This window comes from Phocoena phocoena, chromosome 12, assembly GCF_963924675.1.
Source record: "Phocoena phocoena chromosome 12, mPhoPho1.1, whole genome shotgun sequence".
Classification (NCBI taxonomy): Eukaryota; Metazoa; Chordata; class Mammalia; order Artiodactyla; family Phocoenidae; genus Phocoena; species Phocoena phocoena.
In genome coordinates this window covers 86573907-86591464 of record NC_089230.1, presented here as the reverse complement: position 1 = coordinate 86591464, position 17558 = coordinate 86573907, and positions in this window count along the sequence as shown.

Sequence of the window (17558 nt, the reverse complement as noted above, 5' to 3'; positions counted from 1 at the left end):
TGCTACACTAAACACACTCCCTAAATAGCTCCATAATGTCCACAATGATGTTTAAAGTGAACTGGGTTATATAAGATGTCAAGAAATATATATTCACATATTTCTCATTTGTTCATTTTCTAAAATGTAATTGAAAATAAGTTAAAGACCTAATTAGGAATAGGAAGAAGAAAAAAATATCTAGGAAATATGACAGTAATAATTAAGCTCAGTAACATTAACTATAAAATAAGCTAACTCAATGTTCTCAAAATTTTATGTATGAATAAATAAATGGTAGTAAAATAAAATTAAAAGAAAGTGTTTTGAGAAGAACATGTTCAGTCACTTTCATGGTCACTCAAAAACTGAAATTTCCTTTAGAGTTTACTGAATACCTACTATATTGTGTAATATTTTAATATTCTCAAACTGCTTTTTGTTTATGAATATATGTAAAAGAAATGCATTGTGAAGACATAAACCTGAGTAAAAACAAAACACAGTTCTGTTTAGGTTCATTTTTAGGAATTTTATTGAGAAAATTTAGACACATAATGGGATAAATGCATTTTTAAAATAAATTTATGGCACTATATGGCAACAATTAGAAGGTATGAAAAAATTTTAAAATACTAAGAACTGAAGTCAAACTAAATCAAATTTTCTAATCTTCCATTATAGGTTTCCACCTTCATGTTACTAATTTAAATGCCTTGTATCTTAAAATAAGCAGCAATAGTGAACATTGGTATTTATGAGGCAGGTTATGCTAGCAATGTTTTATTTATAATATGAAAACAAAGATTTCAAGTGAGTAGTTTCAATAAAATACCATTCAAAAAATGTAAGATAAATGATACAAGTATGTCCTAAATTTTCTTAATGACTGACTAGTCGAAATATCGTCTTGAATGTTGTAAATACAAGAAATACACCTTAAACGGATTTTACCCATCAAACATTGCCAAGATATGAAGAAACTATTGAAAAGTGTATTACTTAGTGTGACTCTTTAGATTCCAGGAAATATTGGCCCCTTTATGAACTTCCTTTTTGAGAATTTCTTAAATGTTTGAAAATTAATTGTGTTCTGTGGTTTCTTTCTAAATTGTGTTTGGGATAATGATAAGGGAGCAAATCCCATTTACGATTATTTCCAACCACATTCATCTTAGGTGCTGTGAAAATTCTAATGATCCTTCTGAAAAATATAGCCTTACTTCTGCGTCCTGCAATGTTCTTACATATCTAACATGAAAGCAAAAACACCTCTACCCCCCAACAATTATACCTAAACACACACACACACACACACACACACACACACACATGCAAATACAAACTCTGCAGGGTATTGTACTACTCTGTATTTTATTTTTGAGCTGTAGTCTATTAAGCAAACCCATTTATCATTTTTGAGTTTTTGTCAAGTCAGAAGTGAATATTTTTTTCCTAAGGATGGTTTCATTTTTAGTCTAGAATAGAAGAATAAAGATGTCAGAGGTCAGGTATGAATATCAAGAGCAGAAGATATGAGATGAGAATGGGCATTAAGAAGCAGAGCATAGTACAGATGGTAATAAATACTGATGGGATTGCCACAATATCTTGAAGAATGTCCAGATACAGGACGATACAGGAGATACAGGAGAAGTAACCAAGTCTGGTTGCATAGGATTTTTTTTTTTAACATCTTTATTGGAGTATAATTGCTTTACAGTGGTCTATTAATTTCTGCTTTATAACAAAGTGAATTGGTTATACATATACATATGTTCCCATATCTCTTCCCTCTTGCATCTCCCTCCCTCCCACCCTCCCTATCCCACCCCTCTAGGTGGTCACATACCACCGAGATGATCTCCCTGTGCTATGCAGCTGCTTCCTACTAGCTATCTATTTTATGTTTGGTAGTGTATATATGTCCATGACACTCTCTCACTTTGTCACAGCTTACCCTTCCCTCTCCCCATATCCTCAAGTCCATTCTCTAGTAGGTCTGTGTCTGTGTCTCTGTTCCTGTGTTACCCCTAGGTTCTTCATGACCTTTTTTTTTTTTTTTTTTTTTTTAGATTCCATATATATGTGTTAGTATACGATTGCATAGGATTTTGAAAAGTTTTACTTGAGAATAGATGTTTGAGTTCCAGGCAAATTTAAGTGTAAAAGCATTCCTAGGAATGGGAACAGTTTTTTCAATATGTGTACATATAAAATAGTGGAACCTGTTTAAAAACTTTAAGCATTTAGAGTCTTATGGACCAATAGAAACATAACATATGACACAAAATCAACTTTAAATTTTCTAATACTCAGATAAAAATTAGAGTGAAATAAGCAGATGAAATATATTTTCACAATATATATTTTAATCCAATATTTCTGAATATTATAATTTAAACATGTAATCAATGTAAAAATTATGAATGAGTTATTTTACATTCCTTTTTCTTAAGTTGTCAAAAGTTAGTCTATGTCTTACACTTACAATACATTCATCTTTATCAGATTAATGATATTTCAATAATTAATATGATAATAAAAATCATTTCATAATTTTACCAGATTAATGATATTTCAGCTGGATGTACTTCAACTGGACATTATAGATCTTGGCCAACTTAAAAAATATATTGAACAATGATATGGTAAATGTGGAAGAGGAGAAGAGGCTAGATAATAATTAAAGGTAGTATTATGAAAATTCTTATATGGTGTACTGAGGATTTTGGATTTCACTCCAGAGTGTATATATAACCATTGATTCTTTTAAGACAATGGTCTGTCCAGACATGTCTGGATTTGTACTTTGTAAATGACTTTATGAGGCCCTGTGAAAGATGGACTTGTTGCAGCTAAGTCACCAGGGCAGAGGGGCACGTTAGGAGATTATTAAAATAGTGGAAAAGAAAGGTTGCAAGATCCTGGAAGAAACAAAAGAAAGAGAAAAGGAGATATTTGGAATGAGTAGAGTTTTTAGTATGTAAACGTAGTAAAATGAGGTTGATGAAAAGGTAATGGAAGAATCAAGGGTCAACCAGGCTAGTGACTAGGTGGATATTGGTGTCTCAGAAAGGAAATATAAAGAAATACACTTGTGAAGGAAAGATAAGAGTTTCTGTTTTGGACAAGTTGACTTTCATCACTTCTCACACAGTGCTGCTAGATTGATTATTATTAAGTTATTCTTCTGGTTGTGAAAAAAACTATTTTTCCTTTAAAAATATGATTTTGCAAACTTATTATGAATTATATTATATTGATATTTTGCCTCTTAAATTGTGGTTTTATCATTGTATGATAGTCTCAGTTACTGCCCACTTAGCTAGTGGGTAACACAGCAGCCCAATGTGAGCAGCTCAGCACACAGGAATGAGTCCACTGGTACAAAGACTCATGAAGCCACCTTCAGAAAACAGCAAACATTTCTAAAAACAGATACCTTTGAGAAACCACACATGTTCGGCTTCCCTGGTGGAGCAGTGGTTGAGAGTCCGCCTGCCGATGCAGGGGACATGGGTTCATGCCCCGGTCTGGGAAGATCCCACATGCCGTGGAGCAGCTGGGCCTGTAAGCCATGGCCACTGAGCCAGCGCATCCGGAGCCTGTGCTCTGCAACGGGAGAGACCACAAGAGTGAGAGGCCCGCGTATCGCAAAAAAATAAAAATAAAAAAAATAAAGAAACCTCACATGTTGCAATTTTGCCTACAAATTTTCACAACTTTGCTGTAAAGCACAATAACTACTATATTATCAAATATATTCAAATATTTCAAAGTTTAATGGAGTGGTTTTTATAGCAACTCACTTTCACTTCAATACTAATTCTGAAATATTCTCTTTCATATCACCATTGACCATCCAGATCTTTACTCAAGTACTTGCAAAATTATAATTAGCAAAGAATAAGTTCAACCTTGCCCCTCACAAAACAACTTCTACTGAAACAGTGAGCGCTTAAAGCATTTCAGAATTCTGAAAAAGAAATTATGTAAGTGAGTTAACACATTCAAGGTAATTAATGTAAGAGTTTGTCTCAGAAGTTTGAAATGTTCTTTTAAATTGATGTAAAAAAACACCACAAGATATATAAGGAATACCTGTTTTCCTTTATGCTTAAAATCACAGCTGTTTAATAATAACATTCTTCAATACCAGTACCATAAATCACTAACTGGTAAATGTTCCAATGTTCTGTGAACTTAAGATTCAGAACACAAATTCTCTTAATATTCACATACAGAAAAGGAAAGTTCAAGCACATCCATATATTGTCAAATGTATTTTCCTAGGAGTAATGAAGCCAATGATACTGATTTTGTGTTTTGGTGTTTATTAATAACTCAAGTATATCTCCCATGCCTGTGACTCAAAACAAAACAAAACAAGTACTTCTAGACCACCCTGGAACACTTCTACAAAGGTTCTGTTCCATCCTTACAGTTTCAGCCTGAATACAAAGAGAATACTAGTTTTAGGGGAAAAAAAAAAAGACTCCTTTGGCTATGAGTCTGTCTTCATTGAAAATTCCACTCTGGATATCAGGAAAGCAGAGCTCTTTTCTTTTATTTAGTAAATTTCCCATAAAACACCTTGGGGGAAAGAGCTGAGGATGTGGACTTATGGGCTCCGTCCATACTTTCTGTCTCTTCAGGCACCTGCACTCTGGGATGAAGGGTTTCTCTCCACCCAGGACTGTGAACTTTCCACAGGTTGGAGTTTATTCCAATCTTCACCTAAACCTCTCCAAACATTCCTGGGTACACTTATAAAATGTAGTATCTATCACCACTGAGACAATCACTTACCCTTCAGTAAGAGATAGTTTAACGATGGCATGAACAAGATAAAGTGAAAAAGAGTGGATGGATTTAGAAAATAGTTCATGATTAAAATTCAGAAGTCTTGGCAATTGTCTGGAAATTGAGAGAAAAAATACAGAGAGTTGCTGCTTCTTCAATTTTCTGAAATCTTTAAACTATAGGTAGTATCCATACAGGAAGGGAAAGGAAAACTGAGCATGTGTATAATACATATACATATGTATGTGTGAATGTATAAATATGCATTTATATATGTATAAGCATGCATATATAAGCATAAAATACATACATCTAATAAACCGTTTGGAGTCTATGGAATAACTGTAGCTCTCGTACAGTGCTTGTGGGATTGTAAAATGATACCTACTATGGAAAATGTTGGCATATCTGATAGGATGTGTAAGTTTGTCAGTCTGATTAAAGAGCCCAAAAGCAATCCTTGTACTGTTCATGCAACTTATCTGTAAGTTTTAAATTATATCAAAAGACAAAAAAAAAAAAAAAAAAAGAATCAGAAAGCCCTTCCTGACTGCAGTCATTTATGTCCTACTTTTCAGTATTTGCTCTGAGTGAGAGCTGACGGAGTGTGCAAATGCACTGTGCGTTTGCACACTCGGTCAGCTCTCATCCTTTAGCTCTGGTTGGTTGTGCAGCGTCACATCAGACACCCCTGTGCACATCTTTAAATCTTCTTCCCTCTCTTGTTTGCTTTTCCACCTCCAAGTGGGCTTTGGCTCTGACTGAACTCTAAGAAGGATCTGACAATACTTGCCTACAGCCTCAGGGCTTCTGCACTTATACTGCTTGGGTCCTATTCCACTCCTATGAGACCCAGACATGTGGTGGAATTAGTGCCATGTGGGATGAACTGTTTTCAATGGAGGATATGAGCCTGAGGCAGAGTTTACACAGCTTCTTGGGGGCATGTTTCCACTGACCAAGCTGTCAGTCACACTTAGCAGTACCAGATAACTACTTGATTGTGTAGTCTCCTTTTTTCTCTGCTGCCCCAGATTACAGCAAATGCTAGATAAGACAGAGCAGGTTTAGAGGCTGCAGGAAAAGTGAAGACATGTTTGAGAGAGTTTAGGTGTGTAACTTAGCAGTGAGTGAAGGGGCCACAGGAGAGCATTTGACCAGTTTATAAGAGGCAACAAATTCTCCCATTTAGATTAGAGTTGCTTTTAGAATGTCAGGTCAGTGTTGCTAAAAGCCAGACTGTTTGGAAATTCAGAATTTATTTGTAAGCTTTCTGACTGATTGAAAAGAAAATAGAAATAAAAGTTTAGTTGTAGTTGAAAAAGTGGTCTACATAAGGACAACAGACCATATGGGTTCCAAATATACACTGAACTTTTGATTATTATCTAATTATGAAAATAAAGTAAAATTAAAAATAATATTTTCTCTAATGAGTTTAATAGATTGTCATAAATATGAAAAAAGTGCATTTGGCCATAATACCTCTCTCTCTTTCTCTCTGTCTCAAGAAATACTAACTCAAGATTGGAATAGAAATGGGCAGAAATATGCTCTTTGCATTGTTGTTTAATCATAATGTGTCTGGGTATCTGCTAGAGAAAAGCATGACAAATTTGAGGACGTTTCTTAGATTTTAGAGCTTATGGAGCACCACAATAATTTATAAGGAGTAACAGAATGGCTAAGCTAAATTCCTCCATTTTAAACTCAATTTCTTACAGTTGCCTCTTAGTCCTATATTTTACTTTATTTTATTTTAATGGTTAGTGCATCTGGCTCTATGATGAAAAGGGCGGCCATTGTAGTACTACTGACATTTGCAAAAAACGAGTGTATGTGGCTCTGTGAGTATTAATTATTTAACTTGACCCCAATAAAAGGCACATTAAAAACAAAGATATTTGAAAACAACTGCTATATTTCTCATGAATAACTATAAAATTAAATATAGTGAATATAACTAGAAACACTTCACTGTGAAAGAAATGGAATCTTGAAAGCAACAGGTAACAAATGTGGAATCATAATGAGTTCAAGACAAAGAGAGTGGAAAACCTGGATGCAAATATTAGTAAGTCATTAAGCTATATGGTCTTGTTCAAAGCTAAAAACTCTCATGCTCAATTTTTCCATTTCTAAAATTAAGATGATAATATTATTCACTTAATATATTAATGAGGTAAATATCTTATCCTAATAAAATATCTGGCAATAAGTATTCAAAATGTTGGCTTTTTACCATGGAAGCAACCTAAATGTCCGCCGACAGGAATGGATAAAGAAGATGTGGTACATATACACAATGGAATATTACTCAGTCACAAAAAGAATGAAATAATGCCATTTGCAGCAACATGGATGGACCTAGAGATCATCATACTGAGTGAAGTAGGTCAGAAAGAAAAAGACAAATACCATATGATATCACTTATATGTGGAATCTAAAAAATGATACAAATGAACTTATTTACAAAACAGAAACAGACTTACGGACAAAGAAACCAAACTTAAGGTTACCAAAGGAGAAGGGGATGGGGAGGAATGAATTGGGAGTTTGAGATTAGCAGATACAAACTACTGTATTTAAAATATATAACCAACAAGGAACTACTATATAGCACAGGGAACTATATTCAATATCTTGTAATAAACTATAATGGAAAAGAATGTGAAAAAAATAATATATATATAAATCACTTTGCTGTATACCTGAAACTAACACAACATTGTAAAACAACTAAACTTCAATAAAAAATAAATAAATATAAAATTTAAAAATATTTTAAAATATCAGCCTTTTAATAATATTACTCAAAAATAAAAACTAATCATCAGATATTTAGTAATAAGATTGTATAGTCTCAGTACCTCAGCATGGGAAATATACATTTGTTTTCTGTTTAAGGAAGAAAGACAACTCCCAAATCAAACTATAACTGATTTTGAGGAAATAAATGTTGATTTTGTGATATAAGTAGGTGTGTGTGTGATAGAAAAAGAGAGGAAGGGAGAGAGGAGAGAGAGAGAGGGGTGAGGGGAGAAGAAGAAGGAGAATTAGGAGGGGGAGGAGAAACTAAAGCTGGAGCTCATAGGATTTTCCTCCACTATCAGAATTAGAAAGGCTGCCTTCAGTTGCCTGTCTGACATCTGGACATGAAATCTTTGAGAAGATTCCAAACTTTCCAAGATTTCCATTTTCTCATCTAAAGATGTCTCATCATGCTGCTGCCTGGTGAGTTTCGGATGGATGAAATAATTATGAGAAAGTTCTTTGTAAGGGATAACAGATTATATAATTTTAAGATTTATAATTATTCAGTTAAAAAGCATGAGTAAAAGGAGGTGTGTGTGTGTGTGTGTGTGCGTATGTGTGTGTGTGTGTGTGTGTGTGACAGAGAGAGAGACAGTGACAGTGATAGAGAGAACAAACGTCTAAGAGGCTGCCAATGGGAAGTTTCACTGTCAGTATTGTTTCCTTAAGAGGATTATTCACAGAGAGAAACATCTGTTTAGGGTCTTAAAGATTTGCATTTACAAATGTCTAGCATTTTTCCCCCTACATATTCTGAGATCATCAAAATGAGACTGTGCGAGAATAAGTATACTGTAGGCACCCGTTGTATAGTCTTACTAAATGAGGAAACAGGATGCAGTTACAATGCAAGAAGTTTTTATGATTCCAGCTTCTTAATAAACACTTATACGGTCATGAATATTTTACAATGTCAGCGTTTCAATGTCATCTATATTACTATTTCTTTGACATAGCATATGCCATATCCCTGCTACTCTGAAACTTCTTTATAAAATGTCTAATGAAATATTCATTCAGTTTCACATTTTAGAAAAGATCACAGTAGGTAACCTTAACATAAAGTGCATTGAGTTTTATAAAGTTTCTGTTTTACTTTGAGACTCTCCAATTGATTATGAGATCAGTCTAAATATGCTAGAGATCTGGGCAGCGAAAAGGACATCCTTCAGGTGCCCATATTCATTCAAGCACATTAAAAACTCTCTATAGAATAAGATTACTTATTGATACTTTGCTACATCTTGGAAGCAGGACAAAACCTCTTTTCAAAGGTTTTGTGTAAATTCATTCTTTCTTTTAAACAACAAATGTTGATTCAATACCTACTGTTTTCCATGCACACAGATCCTTGTCTTCATCATGTTAATATTCCAGTGGGGGAAATGGCAAATAAACAAATAAACCTACGAGTATATTATAGGATCCCAGTTATTGATAAGTGCCATGGACAAGAATTATCAAGGTAATAGGGTAGAGAGTAACAGGAGATGTTATTCAGATAGAACAGTGAATAAATAACTCTAAATGAGACAATATGAATAAACTATCCAGTGGCTATTAGCTTATCAACATGGTTTATGACAATTAGAACAAAATCCAGAGGCCAAATATTTTAAAATAGAAGACTAGTTGAAAGTAATTGATTCAAATTACCTTCTTACCTAACATATTACTATTCCATGTTTTTTAACCCATTGTTAAGGAACATTAAACAATAAGAAGTGTTAATAAGGACAAGATTTTGTTGTGTATTCCTTGCTATGACATTGCCAAGCATCATAAGAGTTTCTAATGTGATAATATTTCTATTTGATAATTATATCTATCGTAACTTAGAGAACCAAGAAATCCATAGTAAAATAACTCTTAAAATTATTATTATTTAATAAGGAATACAATAAAATAAGCAACAAAATAAAATAATAAAATATTGCTTTGTAAAACTTATACAAACACAATATAGAAGATTTTCAAATTTACATTTAAAATGAAAAAAATAAATATCTAGGAAGATTACAAAACATTAAAATGTCATTTGAGGCAACACTTGAATTAAGAAGTGTAGAATAAATAGTATTTCTATACTAACATTATACTAAATTTTGGTGTGTGGTAATTCTTAAATCCCAGCTTGTCTTTCCTAACTACCACCATTAAAGCAGAGCCTGAGACAGAATTTTGTGCATGTAGATTTTTTGGAAGTAGTCCTGGGGAGCAGAAGCAAAGCTGAAATCAATAGTTATAGTGCCCTTTTAGGTTGTCACAGAATATTGAGCAGAGTTCCCTGTGCTATACAGTAGGTCCTTGTTTGTTCAATATTATGTAACAACCTAAATGGGAAAGGAATTTGAAAAAGAATAGATACATGTATATGTATAACCGAATCACTTTGCTGTAACCTGAAACTAACACAACATTGTTAATCAACTGTACTCCAATATAAAATAAAAGGTTAAAAAAATAGTAAAATTAAAAAAAATAATAATTATAGTGTCTTAGTCGATTCTGAGGGAAACTAGTCTCAGGCCACTTGAGAACTTCAAAGAGCATATGGAATGGTTTTCATAACTATCTATCTGAGACTCAAGGATTAACAGGAAGAAGGATGTATACCAGTCAGTTCCCATTTCCCATTGGTTTAGAGTTGTTGCTCTAGGCCAAAGATCCTGGACATTTCAAGGTTCTGCTTCCCTGCCTGAAGAGTGCGCTTCTAAAGACATGCACTGAGAGGGACATGAGAGCTGAAAGTGAGAGACGGACTCAAGATCCTGGGGAGAGTGTATATATGTCCATGCCTAGTGGGAAGCAGCCGCATAACACAGGGAGATCAGCTCGGTGCTTTGTGACCACGTAGAGGGGTGGGATAGGGAGGGTGGGAGGGAGGGAGATGCAAGAGGGAAGAGATATGGGAACATATGTATATGTATAACTGATTCACTTCTTTATAAAGCAGAAACTAACACACCATTGTAAAGCAATTATACTCCAATAAAGATTTTTTAAAAAGAAGGGATTATAAGAGGAAAAAAATAAAAATAAAAAAATTCAGGTAAAAAAAAAAAGATTCTGGGGACACAAGTGTAAACCGAACCCACGGCTGAAATCAAAGCGAGACTGAGAAAAGGTGACACAATACATAATAAGCAAACCAGGTTCTTCTATTGTGCGTTTAATAGTAGAACAAAAAATGATGTGCTGTTTGGAACCATCCACAGGTACATTTATAAAGCAGGTTATCTAACACCCACACACACCCTCACACACACCTTTATTTTTAAGTAGAACTTTTGTTTTTCCTTCTTTTCCTCAGTATAATAATTTCCTTTCCTTTCCTTTTTTTTCTTGTATCTATTCCCTCTTCTTTAAAATTTGATCCTAGGAAGAGCTCTGGTAATATTCCTTTATCCTCTAGAGTAAATTGATTCAATGTATTATCTAATTTAAACTTGTTTTTTATTTTCTTTTAAAGAAATTTCAAAAAAGGCTTATAATCATAAATATATTCTGGAGACATTACAGCTGAAGGCCCATTGAATCGTACTTGAACTCTTGTGTGACCATTTTGATTATCATTGAACTCTTGTGTGACCATTTTGATTATCATTGAATAAGAAATCTATTTGTGCCTTGGTTCCTCTTTCTTTGCTTTGGATATTACTTTCAAAATAAACTACATGTAAATAAATCCTTAGTAGGTCTCTACTTTGGGTGCGGCAGTGGCAGAACTCATACAAAAACACACATACTGCCACACAGATAATTTAATATAAAAAACTCTACTTCAAAAGAAGTAGTGTGTGCATGACTATATCTAACTTTTTAGATATGTAATTTTTTTAGAAATTTAGATGTCAATTTTTTTTAGAAATTTACATTATTAGAAATATAAATTTCTACAATCAGATTAATATAATATAAACTTTAAACTAGTTAGTATTTTCAGAATTTTATAATTTCAGCCTAAACAAATATAAATATAACACAAATTAGTAAAAGTGTAAGAAAAGTTTATATCTCAAATATTGTTACTATTCCATATGTTTGTTTACCACACAGCAAAATGACAAGATTATGATTTTAGAATCTTTATCGCAAGTGAAAAACAACCAACAAGATGTAAAGTAGTAATCAGCAAATATATATTTTAAAAATAACAGGTACACATTCTTAAAATAATTTTATGTTTCTATAATTTGAATACTGCTTGAGCTAAAAGAATACTAGCATTTTCTGAAACTGACATTTCAGTCTAGTGCATTTTATGATAGTTTAATTTGACAGTATAATTCTCCAAATTCTTTGCAGTGATGAAAGGAAATCACACGTCTTCTTATTCCTACTTTATGTTATTTTACAAAATATATTAGATAAACATTACATTTATTTTATTTTTTAAAGTTTTCCAAATAAAGATTATTTCAATTTCTATTATATCATGCTAATTAAATTATTCCAATGAGCACTTTCCTAGTTTTTCTTCGGAATTTCTAATTGAATATTTATGTCACCATAAATGCTAATAAACAATTGAATATATGATCTTCTGTAATACAATTACTTTCTTTCTTCATGATTATAATTGATAAGAATCCACACATTCATTTATTTTCTTGGTATTTTCTCTTTTTTGTAATAAAACATTTTTAAATGTTAGCACAGTTTTCAGAAGAGTTTTGTCATAAAGTCTGACAGGATGTTCACTCCCATTTAAACCAACACTATATCATTTGCTGTCAGTGTTGTATTCAATACCCTATGGACATGATTCTTAGTGATTCTACAACTCAGGATCTAAGCTGGAGCTTTCACTGACTCTACTGGAATTCTCGGAAAGGCAGTCACTTTTTTTTAATGTGAAATTATCATCTATGCATATTTACCTTTAGCATTATTTTTAAAAAGAGTTACCGCTTTTGGACATGTTATGAAGTAGGTGGAGTAATGGTGCTTACTTCATTCTGTCTTATACTATAGTTGATGACTTTCCCTGCCTCAGGAGAGTATAAATCTTTCAGGAAATTGAGTTATTTTACAGCAAGATTTGTGCTTTACTTATCTTACCCCCTCACATGTACATCCAGAGCCAAATAGAGAAATTTGCATATAATAGGCAATTGCTTCATGATTTTAGTTTTTTAATTAATCCATGAATATGTGGTCAAATGATTTTTTCACAAGTAAATAAAATTAGACAATTCCACTAATAAATATTACAATAAAAATTTTAGTGTGTGATGCTTTTATATTTCTCTCAAGTGTTGAAAAGAAGATATTTACACTTCATAATTTGTAACTAGTGTTTGATTGATCTACATAAAATATATAAAACAATGTCTGTTGGGGAAATGTAATTAAAAACAAAACCTTCTCTCAACCCAGAAAACCTGTCCACAAAGGTAGTAGAGAAAGAAAACACTTTATTATCAAATAAGCATTAAACCAGAATGCTATGCTCATTACAGGCAATCCACTGAAAGATGTAAAGACAGAAAGGATTCTGACCCTTTACATAGACAAGCAGGTAGGACTATTCCATGTATGTTTTCAAAATGAATAACTGGTCTTTAAGTAAAAGGACAGGACAGCACCATTTGTCATGTATAGCTCATCCCATCTGAGAGTCATCTGGTAATTCAGGTGACTGTGTTAGCTAAATTGGCTTTATCCAGAGGAGAAACTAGCTTTCATTTCTTTTTTATAGAAGGTGGTTTTGCAACTTAGAGCAAGAAGCTCACCAGAAATTTTAGACTCTTTCCATGGGAACTAGAAGATAGAAGTTCCCTCTTCCTTGAGTTTACATTTCAGAGATAGCAACTTAAGCCTCGAGAAAGGCATTCCTGGGTCATAAAGCTACGAAAGGCTTATCCAGTTTTCAAAAATATTTACATTACAATTTTTCTAAAGAAAAAGGGAAAGGGGTAATGTCAATTTTCTTATTTTCACCAGGAGAATTGTTCTTATTTTACATTTTATTTGTCTTTACAATCTCAACACATAATAAATCACACACAAGAATACAAGTAGTCATATAGTGATACAAGTAATAATACTTGTATCACTATAGATATATCTATAGTGATACACTATAGATGTATCATATAGAATACAAGAAATAATATAGTGAAATATTTAAAAAACTTATTTTAAAATTATTGTAAGAAGTTTTTGCTAAGAGTTTTTATACGTCACAGATTCCTGTTAATGAGTAGTGTTGAGCACAACTTTAGGCCAATTATCTTAACCTGACATCATTTGACAGTAAAGAGTCTCATTCACACTTTATTATTATTATTATTATTATTATCATCATCATCAGTCATTATTATGTTACCAAGCACTTGCCGGCAAAGTCTAAAATCCTAATTTAAAATTGTTAACATTTTTGTTGCCTCAAGGGAATCATGTTGTAGTCATGTTTAAAGATTCATATAAAGTATTTATCTGGCATGTCTCTTACAGATTCTAGCCAATGAAAAAATAAAATATGTTCCTTGATGAGAAGAAACATGATGCATATTGAATCAATCTAAGTATAATGAGCTATCAATAATCTAGTTAAAACTGATTTTTTAACTAGATAATCTAGTTAAATAATTGTAAATGTTGACATTGTAAAATACTAGTAATACTGTTTGTGTGTGTGATAGAAAATATGAAGAATTGTATATGTGCTAATTTAATCATGTTTATTCTTATTATGTCAATATATTATGTGTAAATTAGATGAAACAGGACATGGAAGTATGCACATATCCTTGTTATAAAGCTATGTAGGAGACAATATTATTACCAATACTTCATGAAAATTCAGGAAGATAAGATGGGTATGAGATTGGATATGGGAGGAATTGGCTAGCTTTTTTCTTTTTTTATTGTATGTAAAGTTAAGACATAAGACACAGAGGTTTTAAATAAAAAAAATCAAGTAGAACTCACACATTTAAAAAAATTGTTAAAGCACCTATAAAACAATTACTATACGCCATGAATTGTTCTAAATGCTTTTCAAATATTGGTCATCTCACTTATGAAAATGAGCAGACATTTTAAGTCAAATACTAACAAATAGAATTTAGTGTTGTTGTAGCAGACTATATAACTCCACAACCATTTTCAGTTGCTAACAAGAATGCAATTTTGCTCATTTTTAATAAAGAACCAAGTAAATTTAAAAAGAAATATTAAGAAATAATCTTAAGTTGCCAAATAAATATTTAACAAAATTCAACATCTATATATATATTGTCAATGTAATCTATCTGTATAATATATATATCAGATATACAACATACAATTTTTACTACACGTATATAGAATAAATTGCATTCCCTTAACAAGATTGGTTAACACAAAATGGTAAAAAATGTATATAGTTTAAAGACCTGAACAAATTATGAATGTCAAAAATTTTTAATATACTTATGAAGGAATAAGTCAATAGGAGATAAATTATTAATATAAACATAATTAAAAATTAAATTATCATTATTTGCAGATGATATATTTGTACATCTGAACTGAAGATAACTGCCTGAAAACTGTGAAATAAAATTCATATTTTATGACAAGATGAGAATCATTTAAAAAGAAAATTTCTTCTGGCTTTTGGCCTCCTCTCTCCTCACACTGTACATTGTGTATCTGCATTATGCATCAACCAAACCTCTCCCATCAGCAGAAATATCTGCTTCACCATGAGGAGGAACATTCTCCCAGCATCAATGGAACAACTCCTTAAAAGATAGCTTTCCTTCTTGATCTCACAAGGGGTTCATGGTGCTTAGATCTGGATTATGTACACTGCCAAACGTCATTTGATGTACAGCCCTCTGTCTCAAAAAACTTGTATAAACTGTGTCTTGACTTCTAATGAGTGGAACACTTCTCAGAGCTCTCAGAGATGCTCTTCCAGGTTATAGTCCTCAAATTTGTCCCAAATAAAATTTTCCAGTTCTTTCTTAGATCAACCGTTTAATTTTTTGTGGACAAAATCTATTAGAAGCAATGAAAGTACTCAGATTTTTCTAAGGTTCAAACACGTTCTTACATCAATTTTGATCTTTGCAAATGTAAGAGCAATCAAAGTGTCCATCAATAGGCATCAAATAAAATAAATAATGGTATATTTAAATTAGGAGATTATTTTTTAAGAATTTTGTGCTACTGTGAATTTTATTTATTTATTTTTAATAAATTTATTTTTTTTATTTTATTTATTTTTGGCTGCATTGGGTCTTCGCTGCTGTGCACGAGTTTTTTTCTAGTTGTGGCCATTGTGCATTTTAAATACTATATGATTTGAAGAAAAATGTTTTTATCACCAGAAATTTTAATCTCACTTTTCCAATATCAAATTGAAAAAAAGTCTAACTTTTTCCTATATTTCTTGGCATATTTTTCACTTTTTTTTCATATATGGTTACTTGCAAAAGCAAGTAAATAATAAATTTATTAATTTATCTTATTTTCAGGTATGTTACCAGAAAACTGGGTTTGCCTCTTGTTGGGTGTTGAGCCAAAAGACACAGCCAAGCCAAAGAACAGGAGAAGGAAGTATTGATTACTTGTAGCAAGTAAGGAGAGCACGTGGGATCTTTCCCAAAGCAGTGTCTCCCTTAAGAGAAAAACTGGGGAACTTTTAATCTAAGAGTGTGTGCATATTCATGAGGGGGGTTGGGGGTTGGACAGTGGACTGAGTTCTGGCTTTAGCTGATTGAAGTTAGAAGGTCAACAGCATCATCCATTAGCTTCCAGGTGATCTGGTGGTTGAACTTCAGGCTAATATTTACCATTGAAACAGAACTGGGAGTCTTTACAACTGATTTGTTATCTTTGCTATTACTTCTCTTGTCTGATAACAGCGTTCCTGTATTCTTTTGTTTCCTTAAGATCATTAAGTACTGAGACCTGTTCAAGGGCAAACATTGGAGCCAGGCTTAGAACACAAAATGGCTTAAGCCAAAAATGGCTTCTCTCTTTCTTTCTTTCTTTTTTTTTTATAAATTTACTTACTTATTTGTTTTTCTGTTTGTTTGTTTGTTTGGCTCTGTTGGGTCTTTGCTGCTGCATGTGGGCTTTCTCTAGTTGCAGAGAGTGGGGGCTACTCTTCATTTGCGTGCATGGGCTTCTCATTGTGGTGGCTTCTCTTGTTGTGGAGCATGGGCTTCAGGCGTGCAGGCTTCAGTAGTTGTGGCATGCAGGCTCAGTAGTTGTGCCTCATGGGCTCTAGAGCACAGGCTCAGTAGTTGTGGTTCACAAGCTTAGTTGCTCCATGGCATGTGGGATCTCCCCAGACCAGCACTTGAACCTGTGTTCCCTAAATTGGCAGGTGGATTCTTAACCACTGAGCCCCCAGGGAAGCCCCAAAATGACTTCTCTTGTGTGAAGAAAGCCATGCATTGTTCTCTTTCTCCCTGGACTCCCTACCCTATCTGCTTACAAAACAGTCTCTCTTTTTTTTTTTTTTTACAACAGTTAAAATGTATAACAAATGTACAACTTAGACAATGATTCCCAAATTATTTAATTATTCAAGAGAAAATGGAAATCTGCAATTTAGGTGAAAAGCCTTGTTTTTAAAGAATATAAACTTGGTGCTGGCCAGTAAACCCTTGTTATCAGACATACACTTTGTCCCCACTTGTAAAGGGACTGTTATGGAGGTTCAGACCTCAGGTTGTAATCGGCTATGTTATGGGACGTTAGAAGTAATAGAGGCTTAAGAGCAAAATTTTCAAAAGAAGAAAGAGGGGAATGAAGTAGAAGTAAAGGTTAAAGGGAAGCAGAATATGCCACCCCAAAATATACCTCTTTGCCATAAAGATTATTTTGAAAAACTGCAGATTCAGGAGAAGCTCTAAAAACAGAGTAAAATTTACCTTTTTTGAGAAAAATCTACTCTTACAAAGAAAATTTACATTAGAAAGGGGGCCTGTTCCAGGAAGAGAGGTATCAC